Genomic DNA, 8813 nt, shown 5'->3' with positions numbered 1-8813 from the left:
GTCTAGGCATTAGCCTTAGGGAAACCACAAATGTCTAGATTAGTATTTACTTTGTTTCAGATAAGCAATTGTTGTTGGTCCACAAATAATTAATCTGCATTAAAGAGGACAGGTCAAACATACACACACTTCTGCACTACTGCAGGAAAATAACTGAGTCCAAAATATAGCTCTGAATGGGACAGATTGCTTCCTTCCCAGAGTTAGCTCAGCTGATGTATGTAGGCAGAAGAGATCAAGCATATTTACAACTTACCAACACCTTTCTGTCCCTCCTGTCCCTCAGAAGGCAAAGAACTGCCAGGTGAGGGAACATAAGCAGGTCATAATTTGACCCAGAGATATATAAAAAGAGTACAGCATTCAACATTGGCAGATATATTCCCTAAATGGCTTTATTCTGTTTATTCTGAATGTTATCTTTAATTCCATTATATCTCCATGTCCATAAGTCTATTTTTCCAATATTTAACCAGCACTGATAAAAGACATATGCAGGAAGAGCCTGGGAAATTACAACTGAAAAGTCAAGTGAATTTGCTATTGGTCTAAATCTTAAATTACAGCAAAAATGACACAGAGGGCTATTCAAGTTAGAAATTCTTTTCTTTGTGTATTTCTCTATTAAACAGAAAGAAAAAGAAGGGGAAAGAAAGAGAATGAAAAAGAGAGATAGGAAGGGGAAGGGGAAGGGGAAGGGGAAGGGGAAGGGGAAGGGGAAAGGGAAGGGGAAGGGGAAGGGGAAAGGGAAGGGGAAGGGAAGGGAAGGGAAGGGAAGGGAAGGGAAGGGAAGGGAAGGGAAGGGAAGGGAAGGGAAGGGAAGGGAAGGGAAGGGAAGGGAAGGGAAGGGAAGGGAAGGGAAGGGAAGGGAAGGGAAGGGAAGGGAAGGGGAAAAAAAAAAAAGGAAAAGGGAAAAAAAGAAAGAGAAAAACGTCTTTTGAAAGTCAGTTCTTCAGACATTTTCTTCCCTTTTTGAGCTGGCACTCCATGACAGCATTTCCATTATGTACAGTCTCTGGTGTATTGCCATCAAAACATACAAAATTTTTCCATTGAGTGGAAAATTGGCAAGTCTTTCTTGTTTACAACTGCAAAGATAACTACTCTGATAAACTAATGGACATAATTATGCCACTTTTAGCCGAATTGTGAGTAAAGTAACTTTCCGTTCCGTTCGCCCAGCCAGTGCACCTGAATGTGTTATTCTTAAAACCAACACTGATGTTGTTTTTTATCAGTATTCCCGCTAAGAGAGGGCTGCACTCACCTAGTGACTTACTGGTTTCAGCAAATCACAAAAGTGAAAGGGTACTTCCCACGTGTGGTTTAAGGATTTTCACAGTAATCAGTGCTCACAATAGGCTCAGGTTTGCTAGAAGTCTGAAACAGACTATGTCCAAAGCTCTGGGCTGGAATAGGACTAGGCATTTGTACCCATCTCAGCAGAGTCCCTCTACAGTCCTTTTGGGCTCTGTCATGTGTTGCTGCTTCGCACCAACTGCCCTTGAAAGACAAAGTCAGGTCTAAGACTGAAATATAAATGGCTAGATGCTGCAGTGCTGTAGTGGTCAAACTACCTCCGTTACAAAGATTGACAGACAAAGCAGTGGAGTGCAAGCCCCGACAAGAAAAATCCTCCAAATGCAGTTGCAAGTAGACCTAGGTTATGTAGAAGCACTTGAAAAAACACAGGACTACTATCTTTTCAATGCCTTCCCTTTGTGGATCTCAAAGAACTGTATGAACATTCATCCAGCTTCACCACTGCCCTGCAAGGTGTTATAACATTGCTACTTTCCCAAGGGTGGGTAATGCCATTTCTGGGCACCCACATGCAGATATGTAGAGATATCAAACAGCCAGAACTGACAGCCACTGGTATGTGTAACTGATGATCCCAAATAAGCACTGCTAAAATGGCAACAGCAGGCTTATTTTTATTTACCTCCTAGTAAAAAATATCTTAGGAGTACACATTTTCAAGTGTGCCTCCACAGCTTTGAGAGCAAGAATCTTTATTTGCTTGCTTTTTTTTTGCTTTTTTTTTTTTTTGCCTAAAGAAAGCTGAGAGTAGGCTACCTAAGCAAAGATGCAATTGGGGTAGTTTGGTCTGTAAGCCAAACAAAGTACAGACCATATTGGATGACTCATGGTGAAATTGCAAAGGCAGATGAAATCAGTAAGAGCCATGAGCTCTTCTGTAAACAATTTCAAAGTTGCAGACACCAAAGCACAGGGCAGTGCAGTGTTAGGCATCCGTTAGGGGAGGAGACCATTAAAACACACCTTACTGGGATGTGATACGCTGCACCAGGCAAAGAACAGTGTGGGGAGATTAGCCTAAAGCCCAGTTCACAACATCTTCAGACCTACATGAACAATAACATCTCGACCTAAAGGCACAACTAATTACCTCTAGCTTGGATACTTCCCAGGAATTCCCCTCCCAGGGTTATTTTGGTGGAGAGGGCCCAGTGATTAGGAGGTTTGGGACAGGAATGGGGAGAATGCAACCACTCCCCATTATCATTTTTCCCACCTGCCCTCCTACGGAGCAGAGCTTTTCTCCTGCCCAAAAGCTTTCACAGGAGCTCTGAAGCCAGTAGCTGGAAAAAGGAGGAGAGCCAGCTACAGCTGTGCTGGTGAGGGCTTTGAGAGTGGCTGCAGAGGCAATGGACCTCAAGCCTTGACCCTCTGCAGGGTTCCTTGTGGTCTGCTGGGAAAATCCTACAGTAGATGAACCTGTTTTGCTGGGTGGTGGCAGAGAAAATGGTCTTTTCTGTGGTTAATCCCTGAGAGGACCATCAAGACCTACCAGTATCAACACAAAGTAAATGAGCTGCAATTAAGATTGCTTACACAATTTGCCTTGTCAGCTAGGGACCTCACCAAGCAAATCTGAAATCCCAGGAGAGCTGCAGGATACCGCAGTGGTGAGCTCTGCAGAAAATCCTCCAGGAGACAAGGAGGAAAACACCACGTTAAAGTTTGTAAGAAGTAACTGATTTCATACACATTTAAACATCAATGGATAGGTAATTTAAAACCGAGAACAGAACTGGTTATTACTGTTAAGTCAAATAACTCCTGACCACTGCATTTTTGTACAACAGCTGAGCTGCACGTGGCTGCCCACTCCCCATGTCTCTTGCCTGGTGGCAGAGCGTGCCTTTGTGGCTACGGCGAGGAATCTCCACTCAAGGGAGGTCTGGCATTGAAAGAGCTGTGGTACTTCAGGAATCTGGGGAACTGTGCAGACCCTTGGCCCAGAATAGCCTGTTTCTTGCCAAGAGTAGAAATTGCTCCTGCTTTTGTCTGAAGGCAACAGCTCAGATGCCGGTCCAGGCTCTTCTGCTTCATATACCCATGTATGTTCACAGACTACAGATAAACACACCTTGACTCACATTAGTGTGACAAAAATGTTTGGCTAATGAGTGTCAAAACTGTAAATACAACAGATCCACCCAAAATTTGTTGAAGGAAAAGCAGCTCCCAGGATGTTTCAGCTGAGTGCTGGATTTTTGAGCTAAATCAGAATTGATTTCGCTGCTGCATGTCATAACACTAAAATACACCACCCATATACAATGCTCTCCGTGCTTTACATCTACAAATTAGCCCTACATCATCCCAGTGAGCTATTACTATATAATCTTATAAAAGACAGGAATGCTAAACTGCCAAAGCTCTACCGACTAAGCTAAAGCTATATAGCACTTGGGTGGCAGTGACAGATAGAAAACAAAGCTGGGAACACTGATTTCTGAATTATTTCTCTTGTCTCTAGACAATACTTGTGTGCGCTAGGAATCGGCTAAAAGAATAGTAGTGGAGTAGATCTGAGGTTAGATATGCTCAGCCATTTGCTATTGCCAAGCTAAAAAAAATCCACCCAAGTCAAGAAACCTGTAACTGTATTTTGCAGTCTGAGTATTTTCTTTTGTTTCAGCTTTTGTCACAACAAGAAAGTTTGTTCCTTAAAATTATTACCTGTACAGAATATTAGTTCTGTTTAAAACACAATCAATACTCAAAATAGTTTACTTTCTCTTGATCTTAGTTAAAATTTGTAATTTTGTATAGTTAAATTTTTCTCCATCTCTGATTTAACAATTCAGTGTTTCCAGTTTCTTTTATGTAATATTTGTACTTGATTAGTGATTTTAATTTTGCTGTCTTGTATTCAGTTTTTCAATTCTGTATAATCGTTCGGCAATTTCAATTAGAACTGATGGAGTCACAGAACAATCTCTCTTTTCATCATGTTAGCTCTTGATACTATTTTTCTTTCAGTTACTTCTAATTTAAATTAGTTAGAGCAGCAATTGATTGTACTGATGTACTATTCAATTAATTCCACGGAGGTGACTGAGGTTATTTGCTGAGTGACAGCAAAATACCAGAGCACAACTTATTTTACAACAATTATGTACCAGTTCTACTAAAAAAATTGGTCCACCATCTTGTATATCCAAATACTGATTTTTAAAGTCACACCAATTTATATATTTCTAACATATTTCTCATTAGAAAACAAGATTTACTTCACTCGTTAAGTGTAAAAATCATAAGCTATATAACATTAAGAAGGAATTTTAAAAACTGACAATACAAAACATTTTGAAGTTCAGGTTTTCATCAGAAGCAGGTGGAGTCTTGGTTCGTTATTCTATGTCCACTGTGTTTTTCTCCCTATTATTGTAGATCATGTAGATGCAGGGAAAATAATCTAATGATCACTCTGCTTTCTCTTTTAATTCCAGATTGAAAGGCAAAACACAGACTACACTCCTATTTTTTGAACCAGGCAAAGCAGGCTTGGCTATGACCTGTATAGATTGTATAGATATATCCGTATATCCTGTCCCATATTGATGTTTGATCTGTGTGGATTATACATCTGTATAAACTAAACTGCAGACTAAAACCTTGAGTACTGATCGGTTACAGTTGGTACTACCTATTCAAACAGGAAATGTTGCATGGAGGTGGTGGTATGCTGGCATTCATGCCAGCATATAATATCAGAAAACTACCTACAGTATCTGTCCTAATTCAGAATTGTCAACCTCAAACATTCAAAAATTCAATCAGAACACCAATCATGAAACTAATGTAAAATCTTGATTTAAAAAAGCACATTGATTTTTCTTTTACCTACAGGTTTCTAAGTTCACAGGGATCAGGCTTTCAAATTTTCCCTGGCAGTAATGAAGGATGGAAACATTGTCTGAAGGTTCAGCTTCATACATAGGCTTACATTACCTAATATTTTGTGTAAGAATGATAATACTACAATAATTGGCAAACCAGGTTTCAAAGGCAGGGCCTATGATTAGTCATCAGTTATTATAAAATAAATTGGAAGGCTAATAAGGAGCATTTGTTTCCTTTTCTGCAGTCAACCACAGTATTTCTAGCTTGTGAAACTCTGAACACCAGCTAGAGCTCTTAAGGGTGAAGCCACCTCTTGCTGTAAGGTTGGTGACTAAGGTTGTAGACACATAGAACAGAGCTGAGTAGGAACTTAACCCAAGTCAGCATCACATTACAGGATTGTTCTGTTGCCCTCACTCAAAAACTGCAGCTGCTTTTCCAACCTCTTGGCCAAAATCAGTGCCACCATCCCTCTGTTTTGGTTACCCAGAGTCTTGGGTTGACAGGATCCACCAACATAACTATGGATATGCGGCAAGTCCCTTTACTCACCTCCCCAGACTGTGGCTGCCATGCCAAGCTGGGATGGGCCAGAGAAAAAGTCCTGCCCATGCACACAGACGCTGCAAGGTTGCAGCTGGCGGGTCCCCAGGGAAACTGCCATGGAGCTTGATCAGGTTGAGGGCCCACTGAGTTGTGCTTCCTCAACTCAGTGGAGATAAACAACTACATACACTTGAAAAGTGCTCCTTCCAAGCAAAGAATGCATTGGTCTGTGGGCTTGTTCAACCTGGTCATGCAGCCTACTGGATCTCCAACTAAGAGTTAACCTCCTCTGTTTCTCTTCTTTTGCCTCCCCCTGTGTTTTTTTTCCCCATAAGAGGGGGAGTGTCAGCTTGCAGTCCTGAGCAAAGTCCAATGTGGGTAATTACATTTTACTAACATAACCTACTTAGGCAGCGGGATGCTATATCCTATGCCACTTGCTCTGAACTGTTGCACAGTCCTACCACGTGTCAGGGGGTTACACTCCTTCCTTGAGACAGATGCACCCCATGGCTGGAAGACGCAACACCTCGGTCTCTGCAGTGTGCAGAACCACCAGCTCTGGTCAGAATTTGAGATTTAAATGCAAAATGGAGATTCCGCTGCTGAGTCAAACCATTCAGCAGTAATATTTTGAATTTCAAAACTGCATGAAAGAACAGTTTTAACCTTTGAATAGAGTTCAAAAGATGTCCCTCAGCACACTTTCATTTTTGAATAAACAGGAGAATCGAGGGCTGTGACATTTCCAAAGCCCAAAACACCGTTTTGTTTTTCTTACATAAATACTTTGAATCTTAGCAACTGTCTGCAAAAGATAACGATGGAATTTGTCATAATAAAATGTGATCTGCTGATAGATTTAGCTTGCCGTTTTACAGCACCTTTGGGTAGCTTTGGTCCATTGAAGAGAAGAATTTGGATGTATTTGGAGCTCTAAGGACACATTCTTCCACCTCAACGTTTTTCGTAAATGTCATTGAAGATGCAGCAGCCATACAGCAAGTGAAAAAAGCAGCTGTGATACCGTCAGGCTGAATTAGAATCATTGTGCAAATATACTTAAGTGACTCAGCAGTAACTAATTGAGTATTTGGGATCTATTCTCCCCTGGTAGCAGTCATGTAATTCCCCTTCATCGACATGGGAACTGAGCATATGCTTTAAGCAGAAAGTAGATGATCTGTAGTGATGTAAACACTTCAAGAAGATTTTTTTTTTTTTTTAAGAGAAAAGACACTGACACTGCTTTCAATATTTTAAAATTAAATGAATCATAAGCTGGAAAGTTTTCTGAAAAGTGTTATTAAAGTGAACATCTTTTTCAGATTGGAGAAAATTAAAATACACCTTGTTTTTTCCAGAGTACCCAGTGTTTCTTTGCTTCTCCATCTGTTAATGACAGAGTCTTACAACAACATGTGTATAAATTGGGTTTATTACAATATTGATGCCTTTAAAAGGCAGCTTTGAAAAGCAGTAGCGATTTTTAAAACAGGTTTATTTAGATTTAGGTATATTTTCTCCTCAGTGGACTAACGCAGAGTGACCAAACACCTTTGCTGTCCACCTCTGAAGTGGACAATGCTGTTTTCCAGATTTCCAAACAACTTTGCAGTCCCTCCTTCCTACATCCCCACTAAAATGTCTGCCAGCGGCCTATGGGAGCCGGTATAAGCTCATACTCTAGAGAGTGAGGAAACCTGATGCACCTGGAAGAAGGATCAGGTATTTATGCAGAAGGTGGAAGAAGCCCTATCAGGGAGGTGGCAGTCACCTCACCACAACGAGGTGTAAATAAATTAGCACGGTTTGGGTCTGGGATCCACGGCAGAGGTTATGGCCACGTGCCTGTCCTTAGGAGGCCACTGCTCTGCTGGGTGAGTGGTAAAGCACCAGCAGCATCGTACAGGGGACAGAAAATGGATAGTTATAAAAAAAGGAAGATTAAGAGAAATAAAGAAATACAGTTTTTTAGCCTCTTGTGCAAGACAGGAATGTCAAGATGAACTGTCTGCCACTACGTAATTGCAAAATAACTCCATCACACAACCTCTGGGTTTGTAGCTTGCATGTAACTCTGCCTGAATCAGCAGCATGAGGCAGGCTGTTTCTTTACCAGAGACGAAGAGGCATCTTTCTATTGCTTAACCTTTTTTTTTATTGTTATTTTTACTATTCAGTTACAGCCTTAGGGTGGGAGAAATATTCATGCTCTTGTCTCCTGTGTCTGTATTTTCCAAGGATTGCACAACTCATGCATATGCAAAAGTGGATGTTTTGCATATTTACTTACTTTATACAAAATGCCGTGCCCGCCACATCATGTACTGCTTTCACTTCTGTGCAGATACCCCCAATTTTATCATCGTTTCATATACAGAATGTAATCCTCACTCAAATCACAAGCAGCCAGTACTTCGTAATAACAGTTATTCCAGAGATAACAGCTAATTATGACATTTCAAAAAGCGTACATTAATATTTCAGTAGGCTCAATGTTTTGGAATACTTCTTAGGGCAACATCTTGGTCTTTTTTGCTTGTGAAACATAAGCATCCATTCGGCAGACAGGAAGTTAGAACACCCTTCCATATACCCTTGCAAACCCTTTCTGCAATGTCTTCTGTTTGTCGTAAGACAGTTTGAAAAAAACAGCGTTAATGGATCGTTTCTTAATGTAATTAAATATATTTAACAACACTATGCTTCAGAGTCCTTAAATTACTCCTTTGCCTGAAGACAATGTATTCAGCCAAATCACTCCTTAAAACATTTTTCTTCCATAAATCCTATTAGCATTAATCTGCTAAGGTTAGGTGTGCTTTATCATTATTTTCAGATACCTAGAAAGCTTTGAGATCTGCTGCTCACATGGCATCCTATGATGCTGAACACTTTTGGAGGTCTAACATAGTCTGGAAACCCTGCGGGGTGGTGTCACCTTCCCCTGGACATCCTCAGCTCAACAGCACTGTAGGGAACACAACAAAGTGGAAGGTTTCTGCAGCATGGCATTAGCAAGGGTGTGGTAAGAAGGGACAAAACTGAGGTTGAAACCTAACTGTGTATTAAAATGCAAAGGAGAGGAGGGATAATTCATCTCT

This window comes from Apus apus, chromosome 1, assembly GCF_020740795.1.
Source record: "Apus apus isolate bApuApu2 chromosome 1, bApuApu2.pri.cur, whole genome shotgun sequence".
NCBI classification, from domain to species: domain Eukaryota; kingdom Metazoa; phylum Chordata; class Aves; order Apodiformes; family Apodidae; genus Apus; species Apus apus.
The sequence above is the reverse complement of the archived record's forward strand: the minus strand, read 5'-3'. Positions refer to the sequence as shown.